Here is an 18,346-nt window from a genome sequence, read left to right as displayed (position 1 = left end):
TAAAACTCACCATTCCCTCAAACGTTTGGGGTTCAGAGTTCGAGCGTTTTGTGGCCCCGCCAGTTTCATTTCCCATTTTACGACCAAGATAAACCTGATTTTTTTACGCCTACTTTCACGAGCAACTTTTCCTCTCCATCCCCTATTTTTTGGGAAGAGAAAACTGAGCACGTGTACCGTCACATGACTATCGTTAGCCAATGCTAAAGACCGTTCGTTTATTAATCAATTCTATAGAAATTGAAATTGTTCTCTCGTTTACATCTCTTTTTCATTTTTTTCTTCTTTCTTTTTTTTTTATTTTAATTCTTTGCGCGATGCATATACCGAAAAGCAAATAAAATGCATGTTAAAGAACGTTTTATTTTTTCGGATATATTGTGTTTCGACGATTATACATGAATATTAAAGTAATTGCGAAAGTCGATTATTAATAATAATATTTCCAGTGAAAATTAAACGCTAAAAATACAATGGAAATTCCTTCTTACTCTACATTAAAAATAGAAGATTATATTTGCTGCAACTAATATTATCTTTTACACGTGTATAATTTAACTATTAAATATTCTTGGTGAAATTTAATAGTAAAACCAGTAGAAATGCACCAGATATGACAATTCTCGACGGTGGATAGTAATTGAACGAGTCGACGAGGATCAAAAGGGAAGAAAAAAGGAAATGAGATGAGAAAAAGGGAGGAGAGGAAACGAAAATTCGCTCGTACGGAGAAATTCGAGCCGCGTCGCGTAAGCTTTTCGTGAATGGGTCATTCAGAGAGCCACCCCCGTCTGGGGCCAGGCATTCTAATTGAAGGGTGCTTCCGTGGAAGCCTACTTGGCCTCGCTTTTTCGTCGATCCATCCTCTTCCTAGCGCTTTCTTTTCTCTCTCTCTCTATACTCTCCCTATTTTCATTATAGAGAGAGAGAGAAAGAGAGAGTTTCGTCGAGATAACTTGTCGATGAAAATTCGTTCGACGAAAGATCCGTTAGTCCACGAGAGAAGAATTCGTTGTCCGATTACGAGATCCTTTGAGTTGTTCGAGAAAGATAGTTGGAAGGGGATGACACGAACGATTATCTTTTATCGTGTGAAATAAAATTTTACTAGATTGTTTAAATAATTGATTTTAATACGAATATTGGATTCATAAAATTGTACATATTTTAAATTATTTATCGAGTAAAATTTCCATCGTTTGTTGTCATTTTAAAGTCATCGTTTTATTCCTTGTACAAAAATTTGAATCGAAAAAATCTGACCACCTCGTAGATACGCTCGTTCGACGAAACACGATTCCGAAACAGCTCGTTCGAGCTCGAACTCGATATCATCCTCCCAGAGAATCGATTCTTCGATCCTCGACAAGCAATAAAGACGAGGAGGTCGAGTTTGTTACAAATCGTAATACGTTCCCAGACATGGCTCGATCAATCAACAGTGCTGTATCAAGCTTGGTTCAAATATCGTGAAGAAGAAAAAGAAGAAGTCGGTTCTTAAGGGTGAAACGAGGATGAAAAGTGATCACGGCAGGCAAGTATTTTTGATAGAAACGATGCTGATATATTTCGAATAACGAATAAACGATTGCTTAGTGGAGAAACAATGGTGAAAGTTATTTCACTTCCCCACGATATCGTTCGTGGAGAAACGACGATGGAAGTACTTAATTTCGACTTTAAAAATAAATGGAATAGAAATATAATAGTTTGATATTTTTCAATTTAAATTTTTGCAAGATTTGTATTTTTTTCTTGTTAACTTTACAAAAAACACGATACAACGCGATAGTTATTAATGAGATTTTTCGTGTAAAATTTGTGTAGAGCGATGAAAATGTGATAAAAGAAAAAAAAGAAAATGTACAAAAAAGGGGAAACGTAAGCATTTTATATGAATATACGTGAGAATTAAATTTTTCTGTATTATTTGGCGATAAAAACATCTCGTCTCATGTAACATTATTTTTATGCCCGGATTTAAATTAATCAAATTTCTTTTTTTCCTTTTTTTTTCGAAAACAAAAACTCGTTACACATAAAAGATTATTAAAACAGAGTTCCTTTTAAAACAAACTAATCGACAACTTTTTGCAGCTCGAGGTTTTCCTTGATTTTGAAACACCAGGGATTGAAATTCCGAATGTCAAAATAGGATTTCGGCCGTTCGTTAACGACGTTCCTGATATTTTCCAGGCTTTTAGCGTCGGAAACGCGGCCAACCCCTCGAATCGACCGCACCCTCTAGGCGGGCCGTAATTTTTCAATCATGTAAATTAACACACCGTCGACGTGGATTCGCGTGTCACACGGAACCACGACGGCTCGTCGTCGGCTCGTCGTGACTTCGTTCATGAATGTCACTCACGTCAGACAATAAACCGCGCGCCCGGTTACCGGTTTTAAAATGAATTTTGTGCAGGACAGTTGACGAACGTCGCATAAGTGCAACGAACCGATGATAGCCGGGAGAATTGAATATTATTTGTGATATGTAGATATGACGATGACTCGTAGAAACGAAAAATTTCGGATGAATTTTTAATGAGAATTAAATAATATTGGTAATTGGTAAATTTTTTACGCGTTAAAATTACAAAATGTTTATATTTGACGTTTTATACGTTTATATTTGATTTTTTTTTGTTATGTGTATTGTATGGTTTCTTTTTTAAATTAATTTTGTACGAGTTTGATACAAGTACGAGTCAGTTAATTGCAAGTTAAAAGTTAAATGAAATAGCTGTTCGATTTTTTGAAAGAAAGAAAGTATCGTAAGATTGTACTTCAGTCGAGAGAGATTCTTAATACTATGAGCAAAGAGGATTACCAAAGGAGACATTATCCTTTTTATGATCTTTCGAAGAGAATAATATTTATTTTTCGATGGCTTAATTTTTAATCTTCTATCTAGTTTAATAAATATCTCAATAAAGAATTTTATTTATAAAAATCGAGAATTTATTATTAATCAAAAACTCAAAAAACCATTTATCGGTAAAGTTATCGGTAAATTAGATAAAATTAATTAATTAATTAAATAAAAAATTAAAATAATAGATTTTTTAATAACTAATCTATTGATTTAATTCAATTCAATTTAGATAATAAAAAAAAAAAATAAAAATTTTTGAATCGCGTATTATCAAGAAAATAAGTGTGAATTTCCAAAATATGAAAGAGAAAATCGTGAAAAATTAAGATTTCTCAACCGCAACTCGCACAAAAATTCACAAAACACGAGCACAAAAGACTTTTCCATTTTCCATTTAAAAGGAGCTAAAGGAGCCCTCGACGACAGCGTTCAGAGAATTTTGATTCTCTGGATGAAGAGAATCAAAGAATTTCACGCTTCTCGAACCACTCGTCGCGCTTTCTCGTGACAATGAGACAAAGGTAGAGGATAAAAGACAAAGAAAAATAATCGAGTCAGGTGGAAAAATGGTGGAACGCGCGAGAAAATTGCTCGCTTGTTTACGATATTTTATATTATGATATTCACGAGCCCACGTTTTCGTCGAATGTCTCGCTTAAGAATGAATGAAATGGTGAGGATCGAATAGGCATGATCCAATCCAATATCGTTTTCCACGCTCTCTTTGATACCAATCTGACCTTTTAGATTGATCTGGAGAACCGTCAGCCGAATTTTCTTCGTTTAAGCAATATCAAGATCGATGCGACTACTTTTACTTAACAGTATGGCGTTTACTGTCAAATTTATATACAACGGAAAGAAAAAGGAAAAAAGAAATCAAAAAAAGAGAGAATAATCTTTAACGTTACAAAATTTAAAAAATAGAATGGAACAACACGATACATTTTACACCGTAATCCTATTGTATATTCCATTTCGCATGCTCAAAAATTCTTCTTGGTAACACCTTCGTCTTCAACCCTTCATGCATATCTCACGAAGAAAAATTATCTTTTAAATTTTTCCACCCACAATGAGAAAGATTCACGAAAATCCTCATTTTCCACGACACTTTCATCCCACGAATCAAGAATCTTCGAATTTTTCCCAGTATAATTTTAAAATTTTACCATCCTTGCTTCCCCCCTTTATTCCTTCCTTCCTTCCTTCCATCCACCACCGAAACCCTAAATTTTTCGCGTCTCATTCCACACACCGATCACGTAAATCCCCATTCCCAATCCCGTTTCAACAATTGACTACTCCACGCCGCTTTATTACAACGAGTTCCTCTTTCTCGTTCCAAAGATTGCCGCTACTAAGGCGTTTGTAGCTTAGAAAAAAAAAAAAAAAAAAGAAAGAAAGAAAAAAGAAAAAGCATCATAACGTCACCCCACCCGTACCAAGGGTGAATTCTGGTCAGGGTCAATCGCTTCGCATCGCCATATTTATAAGCTTTGATGCCCGGCCACGTTGTGCTCGTTCGTTCGCTTCACTAACTGTCTTTTAACACCTCCCCCTCTCCTCTTCCCTTCTCTCTCGAGTTGAAACTCGGTCAGGGTTGTTTCCTGGTTTCGTCGTTTTTCCAAAGTGTCTATCGGCTTCCACGAGATTTAACGAAATTTTATCCATCACTTTTCACTCTCTTTCACTCTTCCCCTTCGAGTTTTCGAGTTCGTTGGACGTTTGTCGGTATACTACTATCTTTGGATACAGTTTCTCAGTGAGAGATCAAACGATCGAGTTTGATTTTTCGGCGATTTTTTTTTTTTTTTGCGATTCGTTTCGTAGCTTTAACAAATTTAAAACAATTTTTTTTGAAGTTTCAATTAGAATTAATTAGAATTTGTATATCGATCATTGTAACTCTTAATTTATTTATTTTTTTTAAACGAACAACGATTTATGCAGATTCGTTTCGACAAACAAAGATCGATTTAAAAATTTAAAAAAAAAGGGAGGGACAGCTTCGAAGTAAATCTTCCATTAATCAAGATAAAAATCTATCGAGCGACCTTACTATCGTTACTTTTACCACTTTCTCGCTCTTCATCCAAGAAACCCACATCATTATGGCGATATCTCGATCCTTTTCAAGACCTTGACCGAGTCTCGAACATCCATCGAACGTCGGTGCGAAATCCGTCGAGATTCGCGCAGTTCTCGACGAGAACATTTTTATCTGTCCATTCGTTCCGTTTCACCGCGCAATATTTCCAAATCTTTTCTTTTCGCGTGTTGGATGCTGGACAAACCTAAGTTATCGCGGTTGAAAGGAATCCAATCCCATCCAATTGTGCGAATACTTCTTTGCGAAATTCTATAGGATGGGAAACGTTTAAGAAAGAGAGAAAGAAAAAAAGAAAGAAAGAGAGAAAAAAAGAGTACACGCGAACTTTAGCAAGAAAATTTGTTCTTTCTTCGACTCGACTCGCTTGTCCTTGACACGTTGCATTGTGAATCGCGCGGAAAGGGGATCAAAGGAGAAATTTATAAAAATGGACGAAGAAACACTCTTGCGAGGAGAGCAGCAGAGAGAAAGAAGAAGAAGAAGAAGAAGAAAGAAGGAATTCAAAGAATTCCAAAGGAAGAAATTTCGTGAATTGTTTATAAATTTCGCGTAGTTGAAAAATTTGTACCAAAGATTTTCTAACGATTTACGTCAATATTCTATAATTTTTCTAATTGAGTGAATAGATTAATTTATAGTTGTAACGTGTCAATTTATGGATGAAAGTAATGTTGTTAATTCATTTGCGATTGTTAATCCGAAACCAGAAATTAATTTTTATTATACAGAGACCATTTTATTGAAAATGAATAACGCTTCTTTTCTACATGGAATGGCCTCAAATTTATTCCAATGAGATAACGAAAACCAAATAATGTGAAATATGTGACTCTAGGATCTCGTAATTCGATTAATTTAATTTCATAGCGCGTATCGATGATAGAAAAATTGAAATAGTAATTAGTGCGCCATTTTACGCACAGAAGTGTTATCGATGGGACAGAAAACATTTTATCTATAAAATTTTATCTGGAATAAGCAGATCCTAGACATTGAACAAAAGAATCAGTTCAATATCTAACACGCAGAAACCAAATTTGATCGGTATATTACGTTCGAGCAGTTAGAAATACCATTTATAGTATTCGTTTGAAATTACGAATACAAATTGATTGCTTTTCGTCCCATATCGATACAATATTGCGACATTTGATTTGTTTTTCCCGAGTACACATAAACTATTAGCAAACTGAGCGATCACTCGACGATTGACATTTGTTTATCGTGATTTCCACGTCCACTATATTTTTCGGTGTAATGGCTTCCCGATATAAATAACCGTTTCGATCAGTCTGTTTACGCGTGGCAATCTCTGATCGAAATCTCCACCAATCTTCTATTTTCATTCCTTCCTCATCTTCATCGCATCTTGTTTCCCAACCGATCTCGAAAGAAATATTAATAAAAATGACGACGAAGGGCAAACTTATCATGTAAAGAGAACGCATTTCGCATAATATTTCCTTCTCCTCCTTTGATAAAACACGATGAAAGAATTCCTTTCACGATTCGTATTAAATTCTACTAAATTAACGCGATTAAAATTCTTCCTGTGCCGCGTACAAATGCGTAATAGAATCACTTTGTAGGATAATATATATGCAAAAGTGAGAAAGTACCACCACCGTTGAGACGATAAGGAAGAAAAGCTTTTGAAAAAAAAAAAAAATTCTTTTGCCAGCTTTTAATTCTAAATTAAACGGAACGATTTAAACAATAATAAAATCGCGATACATCCCTTCATAAAACGTATGTATAAATCCGCGTGGGCTGTTAACACCCGGTGATTCCTTACACGGTCGAATTAAAAACCACCTACACGCTCCGCGATTAAATTAACAGGCAGACAAACGTAATTTACACGATGCGGAACTTGGTACTAAAACTTGCATACTGGAAACTGGAACGTCAATAGACTCCCACTCAGGGTAAACCGAATAAAGTTTGGTAAACTCGTCAAATGACGTTTTCGTTTCGTTTCCTAGGCCAGCGTCAATAATTTTTATCAATGCTAAATTTCATTTTTTCATTCTCCTTCTAATTCACGGGATGAAGATAGATAAATAATCGTATTTAAATGGAATAGGGAAGAGAAAGAGAGGAAAGGAAAAATCATAAATATTTAGTAAACTTGTCAATTTTATTTCGTGAAAATTTTCTTTGACTTCCTATTAACTTTGTAGTAAAAAATAAATCGTGTTTATAAAGCGAGAAATAAATAGATTGCGGATGTTATATATTTAGAAAAAATTTGTAAAAAATGTATATAAATATGATATGCAAAAAAGCAAAAAATATTCGTACCACATTGTGTGTATTTGAAAAATAAGACGTATCTTTATTTAAGCTCCATTCTCTTCTTTGGTCGTAAAAATTCATAAAAATTTTATTTTATTCTATTTACATTCGCAGTTTAATAATAAATAATTGACAGTATTACATGTCATTTCATTTATTATTATTAAGTTTCTATCGATATCGAATTCGTTTTTATTCTTTGTTTCACGTTTTCATAAAAATAAGTTGTATCGAGAATAATGAAGACAAGAGAAAAAAAGAAGAGAGAAATAATAAACGAGCAACAAGAGAGTACGTATATGAAAAGAGAGAGAGAGAGAGAGAGAGAGAGGAAAAAAGAGAAAAAGAAAAAAATATGAAAGGAACGTTATCGGGCTCGAAATTCTACCGATATAAAATAGGCTAAGGCGGATGCAAACATTCCTCGAGGGAGGATCGTGGGTCCTGAAGGTTCCCATCAAGCCTTGACCCCGTTTTTGGACTCGACACGTTGCTTTTGGGGCGTTCTCGCGGATGGCCCCTGCATCGATCTTTGTAGATGGAACCGCACCCTTATTCGTGTCTGTCGGAGACTAAATGACGAAAGGATCTCTCTTGCCAGCCAACCGTTTCGTAAATATATCGAATGTTCGTTAATTATCCATTGTATCTATTGTAATCTGTTGTAATCTATTGTTATTTCGCGAATAGTTATTGTTCAATGTTATTTCTATTACAATGAGATAATTATTCGTGGAATTATTGCAAGATTTCATAATTTAAAATATAGTTTAAAAATATTGAAGATGAATATATCTTACGAATAAATGATATTTTGATTTTATGCGAATTTAAGAATTATATAGGAAGATAGGACAGCATGCCAATTATCGATGTATCGACATCAGGTTGGACTATTCAGGATTCATGCCCCAATTCACGCTCTCTATATCCTTGTTTCAAGACACAGAACCTAATAGAGAATTCTTCTCAACGAGATACTCGTGCGACATGATGCACGATCAATCGAAAGTGAAATTTATCTCGTCTATCTCGTTCGTAAGAAAAATTTGTCAAACCGAATCTTCATCTCTTTGACATTGGAATAATATCGATATTCCATTCTCTTTTAGAAATGCAAGATATTTTTACTATTCGAAAATTTAGAATTTCTTTACTAAAAATTCTTTTATATTTGCAACGATCATAAATACAAATATCGTTATATATCGGTTTTTTTATTTATAGGCAAAATTTATAAAATGATTCATAAATGCAAATTTTCCAAATTTATAGACGGTACGCTTTTAGCGATGTCTCTGTAGCGAAACAGTTTATCGTAAAATCGTCTGATAGCCTTTATACCCCTCGAATCATGTAAAGTTTTCCATAGTCTTTTCTCACGTAGAATAATTTTGAAGTAATGGAAAGAAGAATACGAGTCATTAAAAATCTTTGCAACGGGAAAAATGAGTAGGATTTAATACAACAACGAACACAGTAATAAAATTTACAAGATTTGTTGGAATATCAGTATCAGAGTTCAGTGGGATGGTCAAGAAACATGATATCTTTTTAAGAGAGTGGTTAGTTTTCAGAATTTTTAAAGTATATATATATATAAAATGCAAATTTAATAATATAACGAACAATCAACAACCAAAATATATTTATATAAATTATATGTATTATTACATAAGTGATTAAAATGATTTTAATTAATTAAAATTTAATAATAGTTAAAATTAATTTTTTAAATTTTAAAAATATCTGTTGCATATTTTTAACAATTATTATTTTATAATTGTAATGTTATGTAATTATTATGTAAGAAATTTGAAATTTTCTCAAAGAAACAAGTTTTATCCTTGATTTTTCTTTCTATGGTATCTCTTTCGAAGTATGAGCAGTTACACAGAAGAAAAAGAAGTTATATATCATATTTTATATCTTCAAGATTTTTTCAGTATCGAATATTAATTGAAGTCTTCAATGATCTATAATTGAAGATTTCTGTTCGAAAATCGTTAATAGAAATTATTTATTGGAAAACGTAGCCTCTTTGGGAATTATATTTCTGATATTTGCAACGATCCACCATCTATCATCAGAGAAAAATCGATTTCGTTGAAAACTTTTTTTGTTAAAATATTAATTTCTTCTTTGAATTTTTTTTACCTTTGAATATTATCTAATCGAATATTAAAATTAAAAATGGCTCTGTAAATTTTTAATAAATTTCGAATCAATCGTGATTAAAAAATATCTAAAGATATTATTTAATATTCATTAAATATGAATGTTACGTAATGAACAAAAATAAAAAAAATTGCGTGGTTCTTTTTCTCGTGAAGAAAATTATTCTTTTCTCTTTCTTCTCTTTCTTGAAGAAAACTCTTCGACTGGCACATTTTTCAACGAATCTTTGTGTTGAATACAGAGACTGCAAAGTGTAACTACGGCATTCTACGAAAAGAAAAAATTCATCTAAGGCACAAGTGGTTGCGTGGGCAGTACGTTCAGCTTATTAAAGTTGAGAAACCGTATTACCTCACGAGCTGGGGGATGTTTATTCTGCGGCCGGTTGACCCGCAAAATTCTTCAGATATGATTAATTCAAGCTGCCTTTTCGAGTTTTAACGTTGTCGAAAATGTTTTAAACGGATTAGGCGGATTAAATTAATCACAACGATGGATATCTTGATTCTTCACAGCATTATAAACTACTTTTCAGAGAATTGAAAATTCCTCTTCGAAGATTTTAATATATTAAACAAAAGAAGATTTTCCATTTAATTGAAAATTTAAAAATTCAAATCGACACGCTAATACGAAAATCCACGTTAAAATTAATTTCAATTGGGTGAGAGGAAATAAATCTTGGAAAAATTTAATGAAATGAAAATTCAAATATACGAAAAAATCTAATTTCGATCGAGTGAGGAGCAATCTTGGAAAAATTTAATGAAATCAAAACTCAGATCGAAAAATCGTACAAATTATGAAAATCCATTTAATCCAAAATTACAATTAATATCGATTAACAGGCAAGGAACGATTTTCGAAAATATAGCATTAGGAACGAGGATGACATCCACAATTTTTATTCCGAATCACTTCGTTCCACCGGTTGTTCGCGAAAATTATTCATATTTATAGCCAGAATATCCATGAAAAGCTGCGCTATGAAAATGGTTCGCGTTCTTTTAGCATACGCGAGAAGCTTTCGCCGATGTTCGCGGGCAATTTGCATACGACCATCGATTTATTCCTCTTCATCTGGCCGAATCTTGGCCAAATCTTCTCGAGATTTGAATCTCGGAAGGGAAGTAAGTAATGAAGTTGCGTCGTTGAAGTTGAAGAAACGTGGAACGAAGAGATACCAGAAATTTTAAATTGTTCCAACGAATTTCTATTTCATATCGAACATGATCGCCGAACGTGATTGGAGTATATAATCACACTTTTACTCGTGATCGATAAATCTTCTACGATCAAACCATTAATTTATTAATCGACTCGTTCAGAATTTTTTCGTTATCTTTCTACGAAATTAATTAATTAAGGTGAAAAAGAATTTTTAAACTATTATTCAAATTAATCTCACAAAAAAATCCTCGTCCATCCGAACCCTGTTGACCCTCAGCCAGACGTCTGAACCAGCTTATAAATAGCAACCAGCCTCAATTGATTCGAGACGAGCTCGCGCGTGTTTTCCATTCACCGGAATTTTTCAAGCCGGAGAAACAAATCGTGGATCGACGAGATCCGGAACTAGCCGAAGTTTCCGGAGCGGGGAACGATTTTGGAGGGCAGAAATTGGGGATACAAGGGTAAAAGACACGAGAGTGGGGTTGCAAGATTCGTAGGAGGGTTCAAGGCACTCGTAAAACTCGGTTGGGTAGCCATAGCAACCTGTTTTACGGTTGAAACCACCGACTTCTCCCGAGGGCGCATCCACGAATCAAGAAATAAATTTCAGACGTGTACGCGGATACACGCGTACAGTTCATGGACCAACGTTTACGATCACCCAGACGAATATTTTTCCACGCGCCGACTGATTCACGGGACATCTTTGGAACGCGATAAACGGTATCGATTCGAACAAGGGGAAAGGTGGAGGACCGTTGGAAACACTTTTTCGCGATACGATGGACGTCGAAGGACGTCAGAGTTGAAAGTAAACCCTGATGTTTGCCTTTTTCTACTTTCTTTTTTTTTTGTTTCTCTTTTCATTGCATTTTGAGAAGATTTTGAAGTTTGTAGAAGTTTTAACTCGGATCGATTCTTATACGATTAATACGTTCTTTGTTTAATTTTTAACATCTTGTGTGGTTATTGTATAATTTCTATGATTACACGAATAAATATAGTTTCTCCCTATAAATTTTTCTAGAAAGTCACGTTACAATTACACGTATATTAACTTACACAATTTCGAGTCTCTAAACTTGTATCCTTTACCCAATCACGTCGAATATTCTTAAAAAGCTTGACTCTTACCTGAAACAAAAAAAAATAGAATATATTAGAAAAAAATTGTAGTTTTTTTAAAAACTTATATAAATTGAAGATTCCATAATAATTTCTAATTTATTTGAAACAGATAAAATAAAAGTTCAAATACCAGAGATAAAATCATAACAACATAACTCTTCCATTTATTTCCCTACATTCGTCATTGTCCAATTCGTTACAGAGCCATCGATCAATACGATATTTCCATTTCTCGCTCTCGTATCGTCCCTGTTCCAAAGGCAGCAAAAAGGACAAGTGGACCTCTACATATCGAATTAACCCTTGGGCAGGTGAGCGAAAGAACAAAGGCATCCGACTTTCGAAACGTGTCGAACGCGTCGCGCACTAACTCGATCGTCGAGAGGAAAAACGCGTCCACTCCATCGTCCTCGAAGGAACAGCGGTCTCGACATTCACGATCGAACGCTTTCAGAAGGCTGCACGTGACGTCGAGGGAACGACTTTTCCTTCTCGATAAGTGAAGAAAGATTGTCCGAGATAACGATCGTGCATGGAAAAATGTTTGGTTTTATATATCAGATTTCCAATGTGAAATTTATCGTGGACTTTCCAGTGTATTTTAAAAAAAATTTATTTTACTTTTTATAGTACACGCTATCTGTCTTTTGAAACACGATTTTTCTATGTTGTTTCTTCTGTTCAATGTAACGATATTTTGCTTCAAATTCTTCTGTTACATTTAAAAATGTATTTAAAAATTCAATTTGCAGAAAATGTTTCATATTATATAAGACGTATGCAAATTACGTATTTTTTAATTTTTTGGACACAATAGACCATTGCGTCAAAATTTCAAGCTTGAAACTTTGATTTTTCGTATAAAAACTACAAACGGAGAAACTGAAAATTTTATCGTCAAAACCCATTCAATAATAGAGGAAGTCATGCTATTTAAATCACTTTTTGTTTTATCTCAATATCTCAATTCGTTGGCGAGATATAAATAGTTAAAGTTTCCGTGGTACTTAAGACGGTGCAAAAATTATGAATGGGCCGCGACCCACTGACCCACATATTTTTCCTGGAAATGCGTACTATATTTTTCCAGGAATCGCGTCTGTCGCTTGTCTGAAGTTTGGCATAGGTTAGTGAGACGAGGTGCGAGCGAGAGATCCGAGTAAGTAACAAGGACGAAGATAATAAACGATTAAAAATTACCTTTTGCTTTACACGACGATATCTCGGCAACCGGAAGTCGTATCGGGATGAACGAAAAAGCGTTTTAAAGAGCAAGGTTCCGCGCTTCTAACGATCTTTTATTCATTGATTGAAAATCATTATCTTCGGAGTTATAGCGGTTCAAAGTTTTCCTAATTTTAATAGAATTAAGGTAAATGATTAAAAATTACGTTTTCTTTATACAATGATATTTTGGGAACCAGAAGTCGTATCGAGATAAATGAAAAAGCGTTTTAAAGAGCAAGATTCAGCGCTTCTAACGATCCGATTATTAGTTAACCGGAAGTCAATATCTTCGGAGTTATAGCGGTTCAAAGTTTTTCCGATTTTAATAGGGTTAAATGATTAAAAATTATGTTTTCTTTATACAATGATATTTTGGAAACCGGAAATCGTATTTAGATAAATGAAAAAGCATTTGAAAGAGCAAAATTCCGCGTTTTTATTAATATTTCAATCATTGACCGAAAATTATCTTCGGATTTATAAAAGTTCAAAGTTTTCCTAATTTTAAAATAGTTTAATCGAATTTTAGAATAAATTACGTGATAAATATATTTATTTTCTGGAAGAACAATTCTTGTAATTCTTATTAATAATATACTGTATATATTGTTTTTACATTGATTTAAAAAATCCTCTGGACAAAATATCCTCAGATCTTTATTCAATCGATCGATTTGGATTTAATTACATTGATTAATCGAACGAATTTAATGAAATATTCTGTAATTTTTTATAAATATCTATAGTCATATAGAACATATCTTCTATTTACGTTTTTTTTACCGAAATTATCGAATTACACCATTTTATATCGAGATCCAATGAATACTTTATAAAATTTAACGAACGAAGATAATTATGAAATATTAAAATTTAATCAGTGTAAAAAACAAAAACGAAAAAAAGGATCGTAATATTATAAAATTCGGATTTACGCGCGTGAAATCGAACGAATCGGACAAAACACTTATTTTTTAATACACGATGGAATCGTTTGCCGAGTACGATGATCGGACATGCGGGCATGTTTCGATTTACTAATCGTTTCGAAAGCAAACAGACCGATAAATGCGACGTATATGCGGGCGATGGTTAGCGGGGACACCGATTTTCCACCGTTTTTCCAAAGATAACTTTCAACACGAATCGGCGAACCTTTTTTTTTTACGCGATTCCTTGATTTATGACTTCGAATGCGTGAAAATGGGGGTGTGTATTGTGAAACGTTGTATTCCTTGACAATCGAGAGCAAAGAAAATCATTTATCCTTTTTTTTTTTTTTTTTATTTTAAACGCCTTCCGATTTACAGAATAAATATATTGAAATGTACATCTCTGCGAAATCTCTACTCTAAATTATCTACATCTCACCAAATTCTAAAATTTAATAGAAGATTACAAATCATTGAAACTCAAAGATTCCAATTTATAATTTCGAAACGTAAAGAGAAAAAAAGGGGAGAAGGAAAGGGAGGAAGAAAAGGGAAGAACGTCTCTCGAAGAAAATTTTTCCAAATGAAATTAATCACTAGCTGTAACGGTGTCCTCTCCCCTGTAATCGAATGAATACCGACCTATATTATTGAAACTATGTTACTTCGCGATGAGGGACCAAATTAAACGCCATCCAGCCGCGGGATAGCCGCAATTTCGTTCAAATTTAAGGGGGACGAATGTAAATGTTTCGCGCGAGGAATCAACCGAGCACAAGCTGGGCAGTTACGTAAATCACTGTACCCCGACCGCAGCATCTCCCCCCCTTCGTGCAATTAATTGGCACCGATCCACTTGCTCGAGTTTGCGCCCAGATGCGTGCCGACCATGGACAATCTCCGTTTCCATCTGATGAATGCGAGGAATGATTGATTTCTGTTATCTCCCCTCCTCTATCGAATCATCTTTCGTTCAACACGGAACGAGCAGAATTTAGTAACAATTTTATAAAGATTCCGGTGGGCGGTTTCAATCGATTTACCACCTCTTCGCTCTTCCATCATGAATTATTTTCACTTTTCTTTCTTTCCCTTCGTTTCTGGAGGATTGAGCTGGAGGTTGTTGAATATTTTTTCTTGGAGAGTGCGTTGAATTCGTCAAGATTTTTTATATATTATGTATATGAATAGTAAAAAGAAATTTTAGAAATTTCTACAAAGGTAAAAGATTCAGTAATTTTTCCACAAAGAAAAGAATTTTTATTTGTTAAATATAATCGTTTCGTCATTTGTAACTGAATTAAAATGATAAAAAGTGGGAAAGAAGATTGTGGAACAGTATTAACGTTTATAATATTCGAAATACGCGATAGATGTCAACGATTAAACACGAGAATAGCGGAAATGAAGAATTTTTAAAGGTCGAATAACGGTGCAACCATCCAAATAACGCAATTTCAACGTCGAAATAATTGCATACAATAAATCAAAGCTAACTCAGTCACGCGATAAAATTCTCAAAAGTGTGCTCGGTTTCCTGACGAATTTTCCTGTTACTGTTTGCGCGATCGGTAAACTCGATCAGTTTGCAAGAAAATTGAAAGTTTGTTCAGTTGAAACTGTTATACAGTCGAAAAATTGATTTCTTTTAAACTTAGCCGAAAGAAAAAAAATTTAACGAAAAGAGAAATAAAAATATCGAAACAATTTTTTTATTTTTCTACGTAAAAATAATATTTAAAGAAATTTTTAGAGATTGAAAATATTCTGAAAAACTATCGAAAATTTACACAATATATCAATCAATCATTCATCTTTCACATATTTTCGATCCAAGATTCCACGAAATCTATCCTTCAATCGAAAGAAGAGATCAAGAATGAAACAAGTGTTCTCTATTCCGTCTAGAGTCTCATTTAACTTCGACCAAGTTATAATAGAGCTAAGTAGGTTTAGTCCCGCCATCTAACTCTCTAGTTAACTCCGTTAATCATGGCGTCGCCACCGCTTGGAAAACTTTTCTCCAAATATTGCATCTTCTTCGCGTCAAATTAATTCGAATGATCTAATACGTAGTTTCAGCGAGTGGCAAGATTAAAATGCTTAACCGACTAATTCGATTAATTTAAAATGGATTTGGTCTGTAAGATAGTTTGGTGTGAACTTTGAGGTTAGATCTTGGCTCGGTGGAGATATAGTTGAGATTTAGATCGAGTTGGTGATAGGTTGGCGTTTAATTTGATAATTTAACCGAGGGTTATGCTAATTGCTCCACCAGGACTTGAATTGTAAATATAGCAAGATCTGAATTTAGAATATAGAGGGATAAAAAAATTTAAATATAAACGTATAGAATATATATTGCAATATTTGGTTTTCGAAATTTCTATATATGATACTAAATGAAGCAGTGTCTCTTCAACATTAAAGTATTTATATAAATATTCACGAACTCATCCAAATTCCATTCATAATTAATTATAAATGCGTTATTGTCGTAACATATCAGTTGAAAAACTCAATTTGATGGTTTATTCATACACATCGTATATAGTATAAATCATCATCAAAACGATAATACATGGAATTTATGAATGGAAAAAATTTATATTGATTTAGTCCAAACTTCAAACTTCAAATTTCAAGTATCTTTCACCAATATAATTCACTTTTTTCTCCTACAAAGATATCTTACTCGATCAATCATCGAAAATTCTTCAAAAAATATTTTCTGAAAAGAATTTTTTTTTTATGGAAAATTCAATAAATATCCCGACAAGAGGGATTATCCGATCAAGGGCACAATCGAGCGTATCTTTCATTCTCGATCAGAGGACTCCCTCAAAAGCATCGCGAAAAAAGTTGTCCCAACCCTCGTTCCTCTTGGACCGATATTATTCCGTGGAATTCGAGAACGTTACAGAAGGATTAAAAAAAAAAAAAAAACAAAAACAAAAATAAAAAAAAAACAAAGCATCTTTGGAATGGAAATCTCTGGTATGCATCGAGAAAACTGATGCTGACATCGGCAGCAACGACGCAGAAAAGCTTCGTTGCAACCCCTTTGCGATCGTTCCTCTCTCGCTCTTTTCAACCACCCTTTCCAGTCATGGCGCGTGTTTCGTGAAATCATCCCTACTTTCAGAGATAAAATAATTCTTTCGAAGGAAGGAAAAGATTCGAAACATTCCTTCGACTCTACTCTCCTCTTTCTTCTTTTAATGGATACCCGTTTGACCTTTCGAGCGATGCCATAGCTTTCTTGTTAGTCGAATCTTTGGTAAGTAGATTTAAGAAAAAAAAAAGTGCTTTAAAAGAACCGTAGAAACAGGGCTCGTCGAGTGTACTTTCTACTAAGATACTCTACGAAGAGACTTTTGTTTTCGATTTCTGCGCTTTTTTTTTGCTTCGGTAAATGGAATGGATTAAAGTGAATGCGTTTGAGATACGTTTCAGGGATAAATGTGAAAAGGATGGCAAGGGAAATTTTCGAGAGTGTTTTAAACAAACATTAATAACGAAGTACCCGTATTCTCTATCGCAAATATATTTTTAGTTTTTACTAAGATCGGTTTTGTGGGATTAACATTAAATAATATTTTATAAAAATAAATATAATTTAGGGGCAATTGTAGGAGCAATGCGCTCGAAACAAGAAATTACATCTGGCTCATTAAAAATTAAACGAGTCCTCTGAGAGAAGTACGGATTAGCGCTTCGAAAATAAATTGCATTTTTCCCCCTCTCTATACATAATTTTCCTTGAAAAATTTCATTCGTAATCTTTTCTGCAACTTAAACTTGGCCAAAAAAACGAGACACGAGTTATTGATCTCATTATTGAAATAAAGGAATACAAAATAAAATCGAAAGAGCTCGCACTGGTTAACGAGCGTAGAATTAAAACCCTTGCTTATTCATTAAAATTTTCCACGACTCTCTTCCGCACATCGAACATTCGCAATCACATTGGACAAGTTTCAAATTAAAAACCCGTCATTGTCCATACCATCCATTCTAGGCGCGAAGATAACACTCGTCGCACTTGATTAATAATCGTGGAAAATGTCGAGCCACCCCTAACCTTCCTCCCTCCCCCAATGTTTTTAAATATTCATCGATGGAATATGAAATCCGAAGGAGCCCTTCGCCGCGGTTCGTCGAAAATGGGTTATGCGACGGCCCAGACCTTGACCTTGCCCCCCATCGGCAGCTAAATTTATATCGCGTCTAAAATTATCGACGCGAAGCTATCGATACGTATCCTCCCCCATCTCCCCCAGGTACGTCGTCATCAGTTTCGCCTTCAATGAAAAATGTTCAATGCTCGCGTACGAAGGGCGTGACGCAACAACCACGTTTCCCCAATCGTGATTCCAATCGAAACGAGTAACTTACACTCGCAAATAAAAAAAAATCTGT

General features: G+C 34.1%; 1 protein-coding gene across 36 annotated transcripts in view; it reads right to left on the bottom strand.

The window, feature by feature from the left end:
* The window catches only part of LOC107998112 (phosphatase and actin regulator 4), a 314,594-nt gene that overhangs the window by 69,175 nt on the left and 227,073 nt on the right, over nt 1-18,346 (bottom strand). The gene's annotated exons all lie outside the window — the stretch shown is intronic.

The sequence above is a fragment of the Apis cerana genome, linkage group LG3 (genome assembly GCF_029169275.1).
Source record: "Apis cerana isolate GH-2021 linkage group LG3, AcerK_1.0, whole genome shotgun sequence".
In the NCBI taxonomy this organism is placed as follows: Eukaryota; Metazoa; Arthropoda; class Insecta; order Hymenoptera; family Apidae; genus Apis; species Apis cerana.
Note: the sequence above shows the minus strand (reverse complement) of the source record. Positions and strands in the feature narration are given on the sequence as shown.